The sequence below is a fragment of the Moschus berezovskii genome, chromosome X (genome assembly GCF_049115385.1).
Source record: "Moschus berezovskii isolate FMDL1 chromosome X, NW_MosBer_1.0, whole genome shotgun sequence".
NCBI classification, from domain to species: Eukaryota; Metazoa; Chordata; class Mammalia; order Artiodactyla; family Moschidae; genus Moschus; species Moschus berezovskii.
This window is the reverse complement of record NC_142488.1, coordinates 108,696,240-108,717,103: the sequence shown is the minus strand read 5'-3', so window position 1 is coordinate 108,717,103 and position 20,864 is coordinate 108,696,240. Positions and strand designations below refer to the sequence as shown.

At 38.2% G+C, this 20,864-nt stretch overlaps 1 long non-coding RNA gene across 2 annotated transcripts in view; it reads left to right on the top strand.

Moving 5' to 3' along the window:
• LOC148773424 (uncharacterized) overlaps positions 1–20,864 on the top strand; it is a 102,348-nt gene that overhangs the window by 27,679 nt on the left and 53,805 nt on the right. Inside the window, exons 3-4 of one of the 2 annotated variants that reach the window (XR_016036758.1) lie at positions 12,094–12,186; positions 15,457–16,214. This is a non-coding gene — a long non-coding RNA (uncharacterized LOC148773424). Of the gene's footprint in view, positions 1–12,093; positions 12,187–15,456; positions 16,215–20,864 lie in introns of those variants that run through there. The other variant, XR_016036757.1, reaches the window with a different exon arrangement.

The following is a 20,864-nucleotide window of genomic DNA, read 5'->3' as shown; positions in this document are numbered from 1 at the left end:
TATGCTTTTTGATATACTTTTATATACCATATGTAAATTGTTAAAAAGCATATTAAAAAGAATATATAAGGAGACAAAAACATATAGACAAAGGCATATATATGATATTTTAATATGTTATTTATTTATATATATGTAAATACACATATAGAGTTTTTGATAAATTAAATCATTGATCTGCATATCGCTTTTTTGAAAATCTGACTATAAACCAGAGGCATTTTTCTGTGTAAGTGAATCTTCTTTTTTCAACACATGCATATATTCCATTATATGATCCATTATGAGTATCTTGTGATATATTTAATCTGTCTTCTATGGATGGGAATTTATTTTTATTTTTACATTTTTACTTTGTATACCTATGCAAGTGTGTCTGAAGACTAGGTCTCTAGAAGAGGGATTGCAGGGTTGAAAAATGCATTTAATATTTTGTTAGATGTATAACCAGATTGTCCTCTAAGAAGAATGTACATTCTCACCAATAATATTTGAGAGGCTCTCTTCCTTACACCCTCACCAACCCTGGATATCTATCATCAATCTTTTTTATCTTTACCAACAAAGTGGGTGAGAATTGGCATTTCATTATTGTTTAATTTGTTGTTTCTCCAATATTAGCAATGAAATATTTTTCATCTGTTTAATATTTGCAGTTTTTTCTATGAGTTGTCTGTTGACAACAGACAATTCTTTACTGTTTTCTGATGTGTTATTTGTTTTATTCTCACTGATTTATAGGGACCCTTCATATATATTAAGTATTAATCCTTTCCTTACACAATAGAAAAACTTCCTTCCTACTCTGTTACTTGTCTTTTAACTTTATGTTTCTTTTGTTGCACAGAAATTTAAAATTGTTTTGTAATCAAACCTGTAAATCTTTTGAATTTGGGGTTTGGAGTCTTGCTAAGGAAGGCCCTCCCAATTGAAGATTATGTAAAAATATTCTACTGTATTTTATTTTATGACATAATTTTTCTTTTGTGTTTTCTTTTTCTATTTTATTATTACTTAAATATTTTAAACTATTAAATACATATTATATATATGATGATAATTATATATATTACATTTTTAAAAAGCATAGGCATAACAATAAAATAACCCTAGATATATGTCTTCTGACTTAAGAATCAGTTCAGGTGCTCAGTCCTGTCCGACTCTTTGCGACCCCATGAATCACAGCACGCCAGGCCTCCCTGTCCATCACCAACTCCCGGAGTTCACTCAGACTCATGTCCATTGAGTCGGTGATGCCAAACATCATCAATACCTTAGAAGGCCCCTGTGTGGATCCTCCTCACTTGTGTTCCCTTCCCTCACCACCAGAGATAATCACTATCTTGCTTTTTGTTTTAAACATTTGTTTTTTTCTATGTATATTAAACACATATGTGTAATGAATTTTGTTTATGAAAAATTGAGTAGTAAACACTAACCTCACTGTCTTAAGAATGGGCAGTATTGTCATTATTAAATAAAGTCTTTCATAGGACGTCTCTGGGGCATAGGCTGTCTTCAGCTTTCCTGAGAGTTTATAGGAATCCTTTCTAAGGGAATTCTTGGGCAAAATCTTATGTGAGGTTTGTTGTGTTACACAATGGTGTGCTGGAGCTAGCTTGTGCTGGCTGATGATTACATTTTCAGGAAATTGCTCTTATGTTGGCAGCTTGAAATTGGCCCTAAGGAAAATATTTATATCATGAAAATTGACAGACTTTAAACTCAAGGCTTTTTCTTTTGATTAAAAAATATTTTGGAGAGCCAGCAAACTACTTGTCCTAAGAAACACAGGACTCACAATAGAAAGGGTATTTGGTAATGGTAGAATAGTATGGATCAGGTTTTGAACATTCTGCAGAAAGATGACCAGAGGGAATGGGCTGCCCTGTATTTTTAAAACTCACCGTAACTAATCTTCAGTTCTCAGGGTCAAAGCATTTAGACAATACTACAAAGCTACAGTATTCAAAAGTGTATTATTGGCACAAAAACAGACATATATTAATGAAACAGAATACAGAGCCTAGAAATAAACCCACACACCTACTGTCGATTAATCTTTAACAAATGAGGCAAGAATATACAATGGGGAAAACACAGTCTCTTCAGCAAGTGGTGTTGGGAAAGTTGGACAGCCACATGTAAACTAATGATGTTAGAACACTCCCTCACACCATGAACAAAAATGAACTCAAAATGGCTTAAAGAATTCAATATAAGACATGACACCATAAAACTCCTAGAAGAATAGGCGAAACATTATCTGACATAAGTCATAGCAATATTTTCTTAGTATCCCAAGGCAATAGAAATAAAAACAAAAATAAACAATGGGACCTAGTCAAACTTATAACCTTTAACACAGTAAAAGAAACCATCAACATAACGAAATGACAACCCATGGACTAGGAGAAAACACTTGCAAACAATGCAACCAACAAGGAGTTAATTTCCAAAATATACAAACAGCTCATACAACTCAATAACAGAAAAACAGAACTACAATACCAGAAATCAAAGCTCCAGTGAGGTATCACCTCACACTGGCCAGAATGGCCATCATTAAAAAGTCTACAAATAATAAATGCTGAAGAGGGTGTGGAGAAAAGGGTGGGAATGTACACTGTTGGTGGGAATGTAAATAGGTACAGCCACTGTGGGGAACAGTATCAGTTTAGTTCTGCCACTCAGTTGTGTCCAACTCTTTGCGATCCCATGGACTGCAGCATGCCAGGCTTCCCTGTCCATCACCAACTCCCAGAGCCTACTCAAACTCATCTCCATTGAGTTGGTGATGCCATCCAACCATCTCATCCTCTGTTGTCGCCTTCTCCTCCCACCTTCAATCTTTCCCAGCATCAGGGTATTTGCAGATGGGTCAGTTCTTCGCATCAGGTGGCCAAAGTATTGGAGTTTCAGCTTCAGCATCAGTCCTTCTAATGAATATTCAGGACTAATTTCCTTTAGGATGGACTGGTTGGATCACCTTGCTGTCCAAGAGTCTTCTCTAACACCACAGTAAAAAGTATCAATTCTTTGGCGCTCAGCTTTCTTTATAGTTCAACTCTCACATCCATACATGTCTACTGGAAAAACCGTAACTTCAACTAGATGGACCTTTGTTGGCAAAGTAATGTCTCTGCTTTTTAATATGCTGTCTAGGTTGGTCATAACTTTTATTCCAAAGAGTAAGTATCTTTTAATTTCACGGCGGCAGTCACCATCTGCAGTGATTTTGGAGCCCCCCAAAATAAAGTCTGTCACTGTTTCCATTGTTTCCCCATCTATTTCCCATGAAGTGATGGGACCAGATGCCATGATCTTAGTTTTCTGAATGTTGAGTTTTAAGCCAACTTTTTCCACTCTCCTCTTTCACTTTCATCAAAAGACTCTTTAGTTCCTCTTCACTTTCTGCTGTAAGAGTGGTGTCATCTGCATATCTGAGGTTATTGATATTTCTCCCGGCAATCTTGCTTCCAGCTTGTGATTCATCCAACCCAGCATTTTGCATGATGTACTCTGCATATAAGTTAAATAAGCAGCCTTGGCGTACTCCTTTCCTGATTTGGAACCAGTCTGTTGTTCCATGTCCAGTTCGAACTGATGCTTCTTGACCTGCATACAGATTTCTCAGGACGCAGGTCAGGTGGTCTGGTATTCCCATCCTTTGAAGAATTTTCCACAGTTTATTGTGATCCACACAGTCAAAGGCTTTGGAATAGTCAATAAAGCAGAAGTAGATGTTTTTCTGGAACTCTCTTGCTTTTTCTATGATCCAGTGGATGTTGGCAATTTGATCTCTGGTTCCTCTGCCTTTTCTAAATTGAGCTTGAACATCTGGAAGTTCACGGTTCAGATACTGTTGAAGCCTGGCTTGGAGAATAGTGGACATTACTTTCCTAGTGTGTGAGATGAGTGCAGTTGTGCAGTAGTTTGAACATTCTTTGGCATTGCCTTTCTTTGAGATTGGAATGAAAACTGACCTTTTCCAGTCCTGTGGCCACTGCTGAGTTTTCCAAATTTGCTGGCATATTGAGTGCTGCCAGCACTTTCACAGCATCATCTTTCAGGATTTGAAATAGCTCAACTGGAATTCCATCACCTCCACTAGCTTTGTTTGTAGTGATGCTTCCTAAGGCCCACTTGACTTCGAATTCCAGAATGTCTGGCTCTAGGTGAGTTATCACACAATCGTGGTTATCTATGTCATGAAGATCTTTTTTGTATAGTTCTTCTATATATTCTTGCCACGTCTTCTTAGTCTCTTCTGCTTCTGTTAGGCCCTTAATGTTTCTGTCCTTTATTGTGCCCATCTTTGCTAAAATGTTTCCTTGGTATCTCTAATTTTCTTGAAGAGAAAATTCTTCAAGAGAGAAATTTTCTCAAAAGAGAAAATTCTTTTCTTTCCTATTCTATTGTTTTCCTCTATTTCTTTGCACTGATCACTGAGGAAGGCTTTCTTATCTCCCTTGCTATTCTTTGAAACTCTGCATTCAGATGGGTCTATCTTTCTTCTCCTTTTTACCTTTTGCTTCTCTTCTTTTCACAGCTATTTGTAAGGCCTCAGCAGACAACCATTTTGCCCTTTTGCATTTTTTTTCCTTGGGTATGATTCTGATCACTGCCTCCAGTACAATGTCACAAACCTCTGTCCATAGTTCTTCAGGTGCTCTATCAGATCTAGTCCCTTGAATCTATTTGTCACTTGCACTGTATAATCATAAGGGATTTGATTTAGGTCATACCTGAATAGTCTAGTGGTTTTCCTTACTTACTTCAGTTTAAGTCTGAATTTGGCAATAAGGTGTTCATGATCTGAGCCACAGGCAGCTCCTGGTCTTGTTTTTGCTGACTGTATAGAGCTTCTCCCTCTTTGGCTGTAAAGAATATAATCAATTTGATTTTGGTATTGACCATCTGGTGATGTCCATGTGTTTGGAGTCTTCTCTTGTGTTGTTGGAAGAGGGTATTTGCTATGACCAGTGTGTTCCCTTGGCAAAACTCTGTTAGCCTTTGCCCAGCTTCATTCTTTACTCCTCGGCCAAATTTGCCTGTTACTCCAGGTGTTTCTTGACTTCCTACTTTTGCATTCCAGTCCTTTATAATGAAAAGGATATCTTTTTTGTGTGTTGGTTCTAGAAAGTCTTGTAGGTCTTCATAGAACTGTTCAACTTCAGCTTCTTCAGCATTACTGGTCGGGGCAAAGACTTGGATTACTGTGATATTGAATGGTTTGCCTTGAAAACGAACAGAGGTCATTCTGTTATTTTTGAGATTGCATCCAAGTACTGCATTTTGGACCCTTTTGTTGACTATAATGATTACTCCATTTCTTGGAGTAATGGCTACTCCATTTCTTCTAAGGGATTCCTGCCCACAGTAGTAGATATGATGGCCATCTGAGTTAAATCCACCCATTCCAGTACATTTTAGTTCATTGATTCCTAAAATGTCGATGTTCACTCCTGCCATCTCCTGTTTGACCACTTCCAATTTGCCTTGATTCATGGACCCAGCACTCCAGGTTCCTATGCAATATTGCTCTTTACAGCATTGGACTTTACTTCCATAACCAGTCACATCCACAGCTGGGTGTTTTTTTGCTTGACTCCATCTCTTCATTCTTTCTGGAGTTATTTCTCCACTGGTCTCCAGTAGCATATTGGGCATCTACTGACCTGGGGAGTTCATCTTAAGTGTCCTATTCATACTGTTCATGGGGTTCTCAAGGCAAGAATACTGAAGTCGTTTGCCATTCCCTTCTCTAGTGGACCACGTTTTGTCAGAACTCTCCACCATGACCCATCTGTCTTGGGTGGCCCTACACGACATGGTTCATATTTTCATTGAGTTAGACAAGGCTGTGGTCCATGTGATCAGATTGGTTAGTTTTCTGTGATTGTTTTCATTCTGTCTGCCCTCTAATGGAGAAGGATAAGAGGCTTATGGAAGCTTCCTGATGGGAGAAATTGACTGAGGGGGAAACTGGGTCTTGTTCTGATGGGTGGGGCCATGCTCTGTAAGTCTTTAATCCAATTTTCTGTTGATGGGTGGGGCTGTGTTCCCTCCCTGTTATTTGACCTGAGGCCAAACTATGTTGGAGGTAATGAAGGTAATGGTGATCACCTTCAAAAGGTCCCATGCATGCTCTGCTGCACTCAGTGCCTCCAACCCTGCAGCAGGCCACCACAAACCCACTTCTCCACCAGAGACTCCTGGACACTCATGGGCAAGTCTGGGTCAGTCTCTTGTGGGGTCACTGCTCCTTTCTCCTGGGTCCTGGTGCATACATGTTTCTGTTTGTGCCCTCCAAGAGTCTGTTTCCCCAGTCCTGTGCAAGTTCTGGTGGTTCTATAGTGGGATTAATGGTGACCCCCTCCAAGAGGGCTTATGCCATACCCAGGTCTACTGCACCCAGAGCCCCTGCCCCTGCAGCAATCCACTGCTGACCTGAACCTCCTCAGGAGACACTCAACCATAGTTCTGTCTCAGTCTCTGTGGGGTCTCTGGGTCCTGATGCACACAAGGTTTGTTTGAGCCTTCTGAGCGTCTCTGGCAGGTATCAGGGCTTCCCTGATAGCTCAGTTGATAAATAATCTGCCTGCAATGCAGGAGACCCCAGTTTGATTTCTGGGTCAGGAAGATCCGCTGGAGAAAGGGTAGGCTACCCACTCCAGTATTCTGGCATGGAGAATTCCGTAGACTGTGTATCCCATGGGGTCTCAAAGAGTTGGAGAATAGTATGGAAGTTCCTTAAAAAACTAAAAGTAGGGCTATCATAAACCCACTCCAGTGTTCTTGCCTGGAGAATCCCAGTGACGGGGGAGCCTGGTGGGCTTCCATCTATGGGGTCGCACAGAGTCGGACACAACTGAAGCGATTTAGCAGCAGCAGCAGCAGCAGGGCTATCGTATGATGATCCAGCAATACTATTCCTGGGCATTTATCCAGAGAAAATTAACTCAAAAAGACACTCCCCAATGTTCATAGCAGCACTATTTAGAATAGCCAAAACATGGAACAATGGATGTGTCTATCAACAGATGAATGGATAAAGATGTAGTATATCTATATATACAATGAAGTATTAGTCATAAAAAAATGAAAGAGTGCCATTTGTAGCAACATGGATGGACCTTAGAGATTATCATATGAAGTGAAGTAAGTCAGATAAAGACATATTATATAATATCACTTATATGTGGAATTTAAGAAATAGTACAAATGAACTTATTTATAAAACAGACTTTGCAAACAAACTTATGGTTCCCAAAGGGAAATGGGGAGTAGGGATAAATTGGGAGTATAAAATTAATAGAAGCACACTACCATATATAAAATAGATAATCAACCAGGACTGACTGTATAGCACAGGGAACTACATTCAATATCTTGTAATAAACTATAATGGAAAGAATAAAAATGAAAATATTTGCATATATATGTATAATGGAATCGCTTTGCTGTACACCTGAAACTAACGCTATTATAAGTCACTATTATAAACACTATTATGAATCAACTATACTTCAAAAAAAAGAATAGATCAAATCATAACATTTCTGTGTGTGCGCACATATGTGTGTTTGTATGTATGTGTTGGGCATGGGGAGATGAGAATCTCAAGCATTATTTGACATCTTACCTGTTTGAAATGTCTTTACCCTGTCACTTGATTTTTAGCTGAATATAGAATTTTAGTTCAGAAATAATTTTCCTTCAGAATTTTGAAGGCATTGTTCTATTGTCTTTAAATTGCCATGTTACATTGAGAGGCGATTCAGTGATTTGATTACAGATATAGGTTTATGGCAGTGAAGTGGGCAGCTGAGGCAGCCTGGAGAAAAGCACCATTGGATGTGATGGAGATCAAGGAACTGATTGACTCGAGGGGGTTCAGTGATCATCCATGTGAATATCAAAGTCACCAAGAACAACAGCAGTAGATTTGGAGAGCAAGATTAAGACTGATGGCAAAATCATCAGTCTTGGAGCTAGAAGACAGCAGCAAGGTGTGGAGCTGGTGATTTTTAAGGAGGAATGGATTAGAAATGGCTGTGAGAGCAGGGGCAGCATGGAGGGCACTTTATCTCCAAGTCTAGTGGTGTGATTTGTGTAAAACAGGTACAACCTCCACTTGAGAGGGCTGTAGGGAAAGCAGTGTGCTCAGGGGAGTGTGAGGTTTTAGTGAGAACAGGAGGGTGAAGGGAACATTTAAGGAAGAGACTGAGAATATGACAGAGCTTAAGACTGACACGAATGGAGTTCCAGAGGACACAGTAGAAGAATTAGGGAGGTTGTAAAAGATAGTGAGAGATTTGGTTATTTTAGAAGACAAGAGAGCTGTATGAGAATTAACATATAAATTATAATAAAGGAGAGGTTTGGATTGGTGTGACCGAAGGAAATAGGGTATGTTAGGCACACTATACAATTACTGGATGTTGGGGTACGTACATGTAAAATTCTAATATAAACTTAAATATGTAATTGACATTTTATAGATTTTAATGTAGAGCTTTAATAGTCAATAACAATTTGCCTTCTGAAAAGTTTGAAGCAATTTATAATCATTGTCACCAGCAGGATTTAAGAGAGTCCACTTCTCCATACTTTCATCAGTGGCATTGTATGCATGCTCAGTTGCTTCAGTTGTGTCCGACTCTGTGCGACCCTATGGACAGCAGCCCACCAGGCTCCTCTGTCCACGGGATTCTCTAGGCAAGAATACTGGAGTGGGTTGCCATTTTCTTCTCCATCAGTGGCATTTGATATGCATTAACAAGTGTTTGATTGTTTTCAGTTTTGCCAACCTGAGTAAAAAGAAAAGATCTCATTGTTTTTATTTGCATAATTTGATTACTAGTGAGGCTGAATGTTTTGAAAATTTGTACTTATCTTTGAATTGCCTGTTTATATCTATTTTTCAAAATTTTCTTCTCCTATTGATTTTTGGGAATTCTTTTTCCTTTATGTATATTAATCCTTTAATTTGTTAGTGTATTTTATCCAAATAGTACTTATTAGTATTTTTTAAAAACACTTGATTTTTATTTATGCTGTCATTTGTTGTGCAATTTTAAATTTATCTGCAGTCAGATCTATCATTTTTTCACTTTATAATTTCTGTGTTATGTGAGTTGCTTAGAGAGCTTTTCCTATTTCATTATTGTCATGAGTCTTGTTTTTTCTTCTATATTTTCTTTTAGATCTTCAATCCATCTGGAATTTATTTTATTGAAACACGTATATTAACATATGTGAAACGAATCGCCAGTCCAGGTTCGATGCATGATACAGGATGCTCGGGGCTGGTGTACTGGGATGAACCAGAGGGATGGGATGGGGAGGGAGGTGGGAGGGGGGTTCACGATGGGGAACACATGTACACCCAGGGCAGATCCATGTCAATGTATGGCAAAACCAATACAATAATGTGAAATAATTAGCCTCCAATTAAAAATAAATAATTTTTTTAAGTTTATTTATTTTTAATTGGAGGATAATTGCTTTACAATGTTGTGTTGGTTTCTGCCATACACCAACATGAATCAGCCATAGGTATACATATGTCCTCTCTTTCTTGAATCTCCCTTCCACCTCCTACCTTGTCCCACCCCTGAAATTTATTTTTGTATGTGGTATAAGGTAGAGATTCTAATCCCCCCCACAAAGAAGAGAAAACTGTATTAACCTTATTTGCTAAATAATCATTTTCTTCCCCTCTGATTTGAAATTTCACTGTTATCACATACTAAAGCCCCAGATGTGCATAAATATGCTTTGAAACTGCATTCATCACTGTTCCTTTATATAAATTTTGCTTTCTTGTGAAGCAAGTCCATTCTCATTATTCCTCTTTTTCAAAAATTTCTGGGATATGTTCTTCCAGAGGAATTTTGGAATTAACTTTTAACATTTCCAAAAATTTCTTTAGGTTTTTGATTAAAATTGCATTAGATTTATATGTTAATTTTAGGAAGACTTGTTTTATTTAGACTACTTATTCTAAATAATACAAGTTCCTCCAGGAACTTGGTATACTTTTACATTTTTAAAAATTTTCTTTTATGTGCATCAGTGAAGTTTTATGATTTTCTTCATATAGATTTTATACATTTTTTCTAAGTATTTTATAGTTTTGCTATTATTATGAATAGGTTTTTTTAATTGTATTTTTGATTAGTTATTTTCACTATATTGAAAGCAGTTGATTTTATGTATTCATCTTTTATCCTGGTGTCTATAATTTTACTGACTTTTATTCTTTCCCAGTTAGACCATCATATCATCAGCAAATAATTTCAGAATTTAGCACTCACTTCTTTTTCTTCTTTTTTGTTTTTTACTAAGACTAGTGTGGGGAAAGTGGATATCTTTTTCTTGTCACTTAATCCTGATAGCTTCAATGATAGATGAATGCTAAGTCTGCATCTCTTGCAATTTAAATTTAGATTTGGGTTTGAAATGTTGGGTAGATGTTTCCTGGAACCTTAAACTCAGCATATCTAAAATTAAATAAAGTCCTAATTATCCGCACTTGCCCAAACCTGTTCCTAGTATTCATTTCTTTTTTTCTGTTATCCAGGTTTAAATGACTCAGTTATTCTAGTCATTCAGGTTCAAAATCTTAATCACCCTTGATTTTCCCCTTATGTCTTTCCTCTCTCCCACTATTTTGTTGAGAAAATTCTCTCAATTTGGTCTCTATCCATTGTTGTAACACACATCTCCTCATCTCTATTCTTACTGTTACCTCCTTCCATCTAATTTACAAACTATTATTTAGGACCTTCAGTTTTTAAGTACAGTATATAGAGGTGCAAATATAAATAACACAAAGTTCCTGCTCTTGAGTTCACAAGAAATGGATGATGGTTCTTAAACTTAACTAACTATAATTCAATGCAGTAGATGCTATAAGAACTTTTGGTTGCTTTGTTGTTTAGTTGCTAAGTCATGTCCGACTCCTGCAACCTCATAGACTTTAACCTGCCAGGCTCCTCTGTCCGTGGGATTCTCCAGGCAAGAATACTGGAGTGGGCTGCCATTCCTTTCTCCAGGGGATCTTCCCGACCCAGGAATTGAACCAGGGTCTCCTGCATTGTAGGCAGACTCTTTACCAGTAGAACTGTGAGGGAAGTCTGTGGGCTTCCCTTGTGGCTCAGTTGGTAAAGAATCTGCTAGCAATGTGGGAGACTTGGGTTTGATCCCTGCGTTGGAAAGATCCCCTGGAGTAGGGAAAGGCTACCCACTCCAGTATTCCGGCCTAGAGAATTCCATGGACTGTATAGTCCATGAGGTCACAAAGAGTCAAACATGACTGAGCGACTATAAGAACTACACGTATACTAACTACAGTAGCCCAGAGGAGGAAATGATTATTTCTGCTTTATGCTGAATCAGAAAGGGTTGACATTTGAGCTGAATCCTGAAGAACAAGTATAAATTTTTTTTCAAGTGCAAAAGGAGAGGGAGAAGAGACATTTCTGGTAGAGGAAATAGTATGAATATATGTTATATATTATTCAACAAGCATCTATTGAGTGTTGACTATGTGTCAAGCATTGTACTGGGTTTGTGGCTTTAAGAATCTTTTACTCTTGTAGGAGATACACAGATAATCACAATAAGAAATTATGGGGAATATAGGTTATTCGTTTTTAGAACTGTCAGTTCACTCAATGAAGATTTCCTTTTGGCCAAATAATTTGCATTTAGAAGTAATATATATACAATACTAAACAGTCTTAGCCAAATCTGACAAATTTCTCAAAATGTACTTATGACTGGGTTTGGACCAGATTTTTTTCTTCCTCAAGGCATTACTTCGTTTCTGGATTGGGGCAGAGGGATTGGTTTAGCAATGAAATGACAGGATTAAGTTCATTTATTTGTTTATTTAACCAACAAGAATTTATTGAGGGCCTGTTGTGTACCACATATTGTTAGACCTTGGGGATACACAGAGAGATAAGAGAGAGCCCTTCCCTAAGAGAGTGCTGCCATCAAATGGGTTCAGTGGCACACTAAAATATAATTAAAACAGTGAATGAAAAACTAATAAATTTCTATTCTGTATTATAGGAGGATGGATGAAAGATGTTTAACCCAGTCTTTGGGGAGAAGCTACCAGGGAACCAGGGAAGATTTCCTGGAGGTGATGACACTTGAACTGAGGTTGGTTTTAATAAATTAAGAGCACGTTGGTGTAGGGTAGGCAAGGCTAAAGGCAAAGGACAACAGGGATTTCAGTTGCTGGCATGTTGTGGCTACAGCCAGGGACTAGGTAAAAGCCTGCCTTCTTCTTGAGAAGGTTTGTTGGTAGGGTTACTAGGGTAGAGGTGGAAAACTGGGGAAACTCCAGTGATTGGTTGATGCCCTTAATAATAGTTCAGGGGGGTTTCCACTCCAAGATAACTGATACTTTGTCCAGCATCCTGAAGATGTCTCAGCCAAAGAGAACTTATCCTTTGTACTTTTAAATTTTTTAAAATAAACATCTCTAGGTTGGCTGAAGAATGTTACTGTGACAGCTAAGATGCAGGGAGTTCTACAGACTAGTGACACCCTGTGCTGCTGAGACTCAAAGGACAGCCAGTGGCCAGGGGCCCAGCCTCAATTACCATGAGGACATCTTGGGAAAGAGAAGGGAGTGAAACTTTGAAAGTCTAGGCATTTACTCAAAGGAGATTATTTGAAATAGAGAAATATTATTTTTTAAACTTAACGAGTTACAGATATCTTTAATTGACAAATTTATGTCTGTATGCCTCCTGTATCATCCAGAAGAATAAGGGTATTAAAGAAACTTTAGATATAAAAAAATAAAGTGGCTACACATATTTGCTCAATATGAACTATAAAGTATAAATTTCTTGTTCGTATCCTTTAATCTAGCCATTGTACATCTAGTAGTTTATTCTAAAGAAATGATTTTAATGGGTCCAAACATGCACACTCATATACACACATATATGCAGCTAAATGTTCATCACAGTTTTGCCTTAAAAATTGAAAATTGGAAACAAGCTAAATGTTTCATCATCTGAGGAATGGTTACAGTATAATAAATCTACACAATGAGTATTAATAAGCCTTAGTTTAATAACTCTTCAGTCATTACAAAGAATAAGAGAAGTCAATGTGTATTGGAATGGGAAAGACATTTGAATCATATTGTTAGGAGATAAAATCAGGATGAAGAATATTATATATAGGATAATCTCATTTATATAAAAGTGTATAGTGATCAGGGGCTTCTCTGGTGGCTCAGTGGTACAGAATCTGCCTGCCAATTCAGGAGACACAAGAGATGTGGGCTCAGTCTCTGGGTTGGGAAGATACCCTGGAGAAGGGCATGGCAACCCACTCCAGTATTCTTGCCAGGAGAACCCCATGGACAGCAGAGCCTGGCGGGCTACAATCCATGGGGTCGCAAAAGAGTCGGACATGACTTAGCAACTAAACCACCACCACCACATATAGTGATCTATATTCTCATAGAAATATACCCATATTCTACAGGAAAATTAAAAAGATTTTATCACTAAACATAGAGTGTGATCCCTTATTTGTTTAAAGTGTATATAATATAAAACTTGTATGTGTGTATTTACACATACATACACACAGAAGGTTTCCAAGTATTTACAGCAAATTGTTAGCAGTGATTATCTATGGATGGTGAGATTAAGTAAAAATTTCATTCTTATTTATACATTTCTCTATTTCCTGATGCTTTTCCCCAATGAGCTAATATTATTTTTATAATTAGAAAAATTAACATGTTTATTTCCTTTTGAAAACAAAAATGTATATATTTAGTGACATAAAAATGTTTTTAATGTATTAATCTAGTGCATGCATGCATGCTTAGTCACTCAGTTGTGTCCCACTCTTTGTGACTCCATGGGTTGTAGTCCACCAGGCTCCTCTATTCATGGGATTCTCCAGACAAGAATACTGGAGTGGACAGCCATTCCCTTCTCCAAGGGATCTTACCAACCCAGGGATCAAACGCAGGTCTTCTGCATTGCAGGCGGTGGATACTTTACCACCTGAGCCACCAGGGAATAAAAGAACAGATTACTAAAAAGTTGTGATTTAACATTTGTTCTTATAGAAATGTTATAAAAATGAGTACATGTGCACATAAGTAGGATATATACCAAAATATCTGAGTGGTTATCTCTGGATCTTGGGATTAGCAATGATTTTTATATATTTTTATTTTTGATTAATCTATTTTCTAATTTTCCTCTAATATATTTCGTGAAATTAAGGGGGAAAACCCCTCATAAAGTACCATCAAGTTCCAGCCTGCTTGAAGGAGAGCTAGAGTACCTGGTTGGTAGATTTGAGGTGGTTGATGTGTCTTGCAGGGAAAATGTGATCATGTGGGACTAGCTGCCTGATGCAAGGCCCATTGCAAAATGAAAATGCTTTTTTTCAAAAGCAAGGGAAAAATTACTGTTAAAGGTACTAAAATACAAAGATTTTTTTCTTTGTTCCACATACCTTCTCTGCTCATGAACATGATCTATTGTCCCACTGGACTTCACTTACAAAACATAAATTCAAAGATAAAATCATGAAGAATTTCAGGATGGTTCTGGATACAGTTGGCTAGGAACACCCATGAAACTGTTGCAGTGTCTTTTCCTATCAGCTGCAGAAAAATTTGGAGTGGCATGCTTAGAGAGGATTCAGATCAGGCTTCTTAGTCCAGGCTCCGCTTTGCAAAGCTAATAGTTACTTTTCCAAAGTGTGTCTTTGGAATCCATTTCTATCTATCCTGATCTCCACTAAGGACTCATGTTTATTAGGGGTAGTGCTGACCCAACCAATTGTCCCTTTATTTGTGGGCTGTGTGGTTTCCTAACAGTGACTGTGGTTTTGTTTTGAACAAAGGGAGCTGTCCCATCAATGTTTAGTGAGAACTTTACCCAACTCTATCAACTTTTTCTTCCTTACTTTGGAGGTAGTTTCTAAGCTTTGACTTCAGCCTCATACAAAAGTGTATTCTGTCTTGCTGCCTTCTAACTCAGTACTCCTTACCCCAGTTCTAGAGCATTCCCTGCTATTTCCTGACAAACAGGACTGGAGATTCCCCAGGTCCAAGCAGCTAGTGGCAGCTTTCCTAGTCTGCCATTCTGGCTCAATAAGATGAATGCAGGCTGAGTATGGAAGGGAGACAGAAATGAAAGGATCTTGAGTTGAGGAATCCTAGGGAGAGGATTCTGTAGAAAGAAATGGGATGGGGACAATAGAAAAGTGAGGAGATAGAATATAGTTTGAGGAAAGGGAAAGGTGGTTGAAAAAGAAGAGCAAGGACTCCAGAGGTCTGCAGAAATGTGGCAAGGTTTAATCTTGGGGATATATTAAAAATAAATGCCAAGCGAGGGATTCAAATTGTGATATATTTAAAGTGTTTACTTACATTTAAAGAATTGATGCTTTCGAATTGTGGTGCTGGAGAAGACTCTTGAGAGTCCCTTGTACAATAAGAGGATCAAACCAGTCAATCCTAGAGGAAATCAACCCTGAATATTCACTGGAAGGACTGATGCTGAAGCTGAAGCTCCAATACTTTGGTCACCTGACATGAAGAACTGACTCATTGGAAAAGACCCTGATGCTTGGAAAGATTGAGGTCAGGAGGAGGAGAAGGGATTGAGATGAGATGATTGGATGGCATCACCAACTCAAAGGACATGAATTTCAGCAGACTCTGGGAGATGGTGAAGGATAGGGAAGCCTTGTGTGCTGCAGTCCTTGGGGTCACAAAGAGTCAGACAAAACTTAGCAACTGAACAACAACAACACATTTAAGAAGTTGTTTTTTCTTAACATGGACAATGTTGTGCATGGACAATAATATTCTGAAATGTTATTCAGAATAATTCCTGGGTTTGTATAAAATAAGGATTTACAGTATGTTATATAGGCACATATTGGAAATAAAACACAAGGTTAAACTTACACAATGAATGTTTTTTTAAAAAAGTTTTAATTGTGGTAAAATATATGTAACAAAATTTACCACCTTAACCAGTGTTATGTGTACAGTTCAGGCATGTTAAGTACATTCACATTCTTGTGCAACCAATCTCCAGAACTCTTCATCTTGTGAAACGGAAACTTTATACCCACAAAACAACAGCTCCCCGTTTCCCCCACCCCCGCAAGTCCCTGATTAACCACCATCCTACTTCCTGTTTCTATGAATTTGACTACTTTGGATACCTCATATAAGTGGAGTCATAGGGTATTTGTCTTCTGTAACTGGCTTATTTTATTTATCATAACGTCCTTAAGCTTAATCCATGTTGTAGTATGTGCCACAATTTCCTTCCTTTTTTTAAAGGCTGAATAATATGCCACTGTATGTATATAGGGTTTCCCTGGTGACTCAAAAAGTAAAGAATCTGCCTGCCATGCAGGAGACCCAGGTTTGATCCCTGAGTTGGGAAGATTCCCTGGAGAAGAGAATGGCTACCCATTCCAGTATTCTTGCCTGGCGAGTTCCAGGGATGAAGGAGCCTGGCGGGCTATCACATTTTGTTTATTCATTTGTCTATTGATGGACATTTAGGTTGCTTCCATCTGCTGCTGTGAATATGGGTTTGAAAATATCTCTTTGAGACTCTGTTTTCAATTCTTTTGGATATATATCCAAAGTGAGATTGCTAGATTATTTGGTAGTTCTAGTTTTAAATTTTTGAGAAACTTCCACATTGTTTTCCATAGTGGTTGCACCATTTTACAATACTGTAAACATGTACTGTGGTTCCAATTTCTCCACATCCTCACCAACATTTCTGTTTTTTTTTATAGTAGCCATGCTAATGGATATGAGGTGACATTCATTCCAGTTTGCTGCTGAGTATTATTCCATAGTATGAGTGTAACACGGTTTAGCTATCTACCTGTTGAAGGACATCTGAGTTATTTCTAGTTTTTGACTGTTATGAATAAAACTGCTATATGGAGCAACAGACTGGTTCCAAATAGGAAAAGGAGTGCGTCAAGGTTGTATATTGTCACCTTGCTTATTTAACTTATATGCAGAGTACATCATGAGGAACGCTGGGCTGGAAGAAGCACAAGCTGGAATCAAGATTGCTGAGAGAAATATCAATAATCTCAGATATGCAGATGACACTACCCTTACGGCAGAAAGTGAAGAGGAACTCAAAAGCCTCTTGATGAAAGTGAAAGAGGAGAGTGAAAAGGTTGGCTTGAAGTTCAACACTCAGAAAACAAAGATCATGGCATCTGGTCCCATCACTTCATGGGAAATAGATGGAAAAACAGTGGAAACAGTGTCAGACTTTATTTTTGGGGGCTCTAAAATCACTGCGGATGCTGATTGCAGCCAGGAAATTCAAAGATGCTTACTCCTTGGAAGGAAAGTTATGACCAACCTTGATAATATATTAAAAAGCAGAGACATTACTTTGCCAACCAAGGTCCGTCTAGTCAAGGCTATGGTTTTTGCCGTGGTCATGTATGGATGTGAGAGTTGGACTGTGAAGAAAGCTGATCGCCAAAGAATTGATGCTTTTGAACTGTGGTGCTGGAGAAGACTCTTGAGAGTCCCTTGTACCGCAAGGAGATCTAACCAGTCCATTCTAAGGGGGATTGATCCTGGGTGTTCATTGGAAGGACTGATGCTAAAGCTGAAACTTCAGTACTTTGGCCACCTCATGCGACAAGTTGACTCACTGGAAAAGACTCTGATGCTGGGAAAGGTTGGGGGCGGGAAGAGAAGGGGACGACAGAGAATGAGATGGCTGGATGGCATCACCAACTCTGTGGACATGAGTTTGTGTGAACTCTGGGAGTTGGTGATGGACAGGGAGGCCTGGTGTGCTGTGATTCATGGGGTCGCGGAGAGTCGGACATGACTGAGCGACTGAACTGAACTGAACTGAAACATTCTTGCATAGGTTTTTGTGAACATAACTTTTCATTTCCCTGGGATAGATGCCCGGGAGTGCAATTGCCGAGTCATATAATGGTTGCATGTTTAGTTTTTTAAGAAATTACCAAACTGTTTTCCAGAGTGGCTTTATACCATTTTACATCCCCACCAGCAATGTATGAATAATAGTTTTTTTTACATCCTTGCTGGTATTTGGATGTTGCCATTATTTTTTATTTTTGTCCTTCTTATAGTAGTAATATCTCACCATTTTGATTTTCATCTGGTCACACAGAGTTGGACACGACTGAAGTGACTCAGCAGCAGCAGCAGCAGCAGCAGTGGCTAATGATTTTATTTTAAAAATTTATTTATCTACTTTTGGTTGAGCTGTCTTCGTTGCTGCACAAGGGCTTTCTCTAGTTGCGGTGAGTGGGGACTAATCTTTGTTACAGTGCTCAGACTTCTCATTGTGGTGGCTTCTTGTTGCCGAGCTCTAGATGCACAGGCTTCAGTAGTTGCAGCACACAGGCTCAGCAGTTGAGGCTTGCAAGGCCTAGAGCATGAGTAGTTGTGGTACACGGGCTTAGTTGCTCTGCAGCGTGTGAAATCTTTCCAGATCAGGAATTGAATCTGTGTCCCCTGAAGTGGCAGGCAAATTCCTATCCTCTGTACCACCAGGAAAATCTAGCTAATTACTTTTAACATATTTTCATGTACTTCTTTATCATATGTTTATCCTCTTTGGTGAAATGCCTCTTCAATGTCTTTTGCCCATTTTTCTAATACTGTTGAGTTTTCAGAGTTTTTTAAAAAAATATATTCCATGTATTAGTCCTTTGGAATATTTGGAATATCTTCTTCCATTCTGTAGCTTCTCTTTTCTTGTTCTTAATTGGATCTTTCACAGGGCAAAAGGTTTTCATTTTGGTGAAGCCCAACTTACCAATTTTTTCTTTTATGGATCCTGCTTTTGATGTCAAATCTCAGAACGCCTTGCCTACCCCAGATCCCAATGATTTTCTTATAAAGGTTTTATAGTTTTATTTTTAAATACCTGATCTATTTTTATTTTTAGTTAGTATTTGTATAAGTCATGAGACTTAGATTGAGTTTTATTTTTTGCTGATGGATGACTAGTTGCTCTATCATCATTTGTTAAAAAGTCTGTTTCTTCCATTGGGTTGCCTTTGCACCTCTATCAGAACTCAGTTGAGCATATTTGCGTGGGTCTAGTTCTGGGTTCTCTATTTTATTTCACTGGTCTATGTGTCTGTCCCTCCACCAATATCACACAGTCCTGATTACTATAGCATTATAATAAGTTTTTAAATCATGTAGACTGATTCTCCCCACTTTATTCTTGTTCAAAGTTGTTTTAGCTATTATAGTTACTTTGTTTTTCTATGTAATTATGGAATAATCTTGTTTAGATCTAGAAGATATTTTGTTTAGATTTTGATAAGTTAGGTAGGTTTTGTTGCTCAGTCGTGTCCAACTTTTGCGACCCTGTGGACTGTAGCCTGCCAGGCTCTTCTGTCCATAGGATTTCCCAGGCAAGAATACTGGAGTGCATCGCCATTTCCTTCTGCATTAAAACTGTATATCAGTTTGGGAGAGGATTGACTTCTTTACTATGTTGAGTCTTCTAAGCCATGAACTTGTGTTTAGATATGTGATTTATTTTATAAGCATTTTGTAATTTTTAGCATTTAAGTCCTGTATATGTTTTGTTAGAATTGTTTTTAGTTAGTTGCTAAGTCATGTCCAACTCTTTTGTGACCCTATGGACTTTAGCCCACCAGGCTCCTCTGTCCATGAGATTTCCCAGGAAGAATACTGGAGTGGGTTGCCATTTCCTTCTCCAGGGGATCTTCTCGATCCAGGGATCAACCTGCATCTCCTGCACTGGCAGGTAAATTCTCTACTGCTGAGTCACTAGGGAAACCCTTATTAGAATTACACCTATACATTTAATTAATTTTTGAGCAAGTGTATTTTATTTAAATTTTGGTACTTTGGTGTAGATGTTTTCATTGCTATTAGATTGGTGCAAATTTAATTACAGTTTTGGACCATGAATTTTAAATCATTATAACTAGGCTCAAACACATCTTTATTAATCAAAATAGGAACCATTAAATCAACACATTTTTTTTGCCAACAAGAAATAAATTTGCTTTTTCCTATAGCGTGAAAATCCATGTTTCGGGATTCAATGAATTCTTGGAAAGCATTTTTTGCCTCCTGCTGGTTGTGGAAGTGTTTCCCCTGCAAAAAGTTGTCAAGATTCTTGAAGAAGTGGTAGTTGGTTGGTGAGAAGTCAGGTGAATATGGCGGATGAGGCAAAACTTTGTAGCCCAATTCATTCAACCTTTAAAGCGTTGGTTGTGTGATGGGCAGTCAGGCATTGTTGTGGAGAAGAATTGGGCCCTTTCTGTTGACCAATGCTGGCTGCAGGCATTGTAGTTTCCAGTGCATCTCATCGATTTGCTGAACATACTTCTCAGATATAATGGTTTCACTGGGATTCAGAAAGCTGTAGTGGATCAAACAGGTAGCAGACCACCAAAGAGTGATGATGACCTTTTTTTTGGTGAAGTTTGGCTTTGCGAAGTGCTTTGAAGCTTCTTCTCAGTCCAGCCACTCAGCTGGTCTTCGCCCATTGTCATATAAAATCCACTTTTCATCGCACATCACAATCTGATTGAGAAATGGCTTGTTGTTGCAGAGAATAACAGAAGGTGACTCTTCAAAACGATGATTTGTTTGATTTGTGGTCAGCTCATGAGGCACCCCTTATTGAGTTTTTTCACCTTTCCAATTTGCTTCAAATGCCAAACGACCATAGAATAGCTGACATTGTGTTCTTCTGGAACTTTTCGTATATTAATATTATATAGAAATTCAGTGGATTTTTATGTATTTA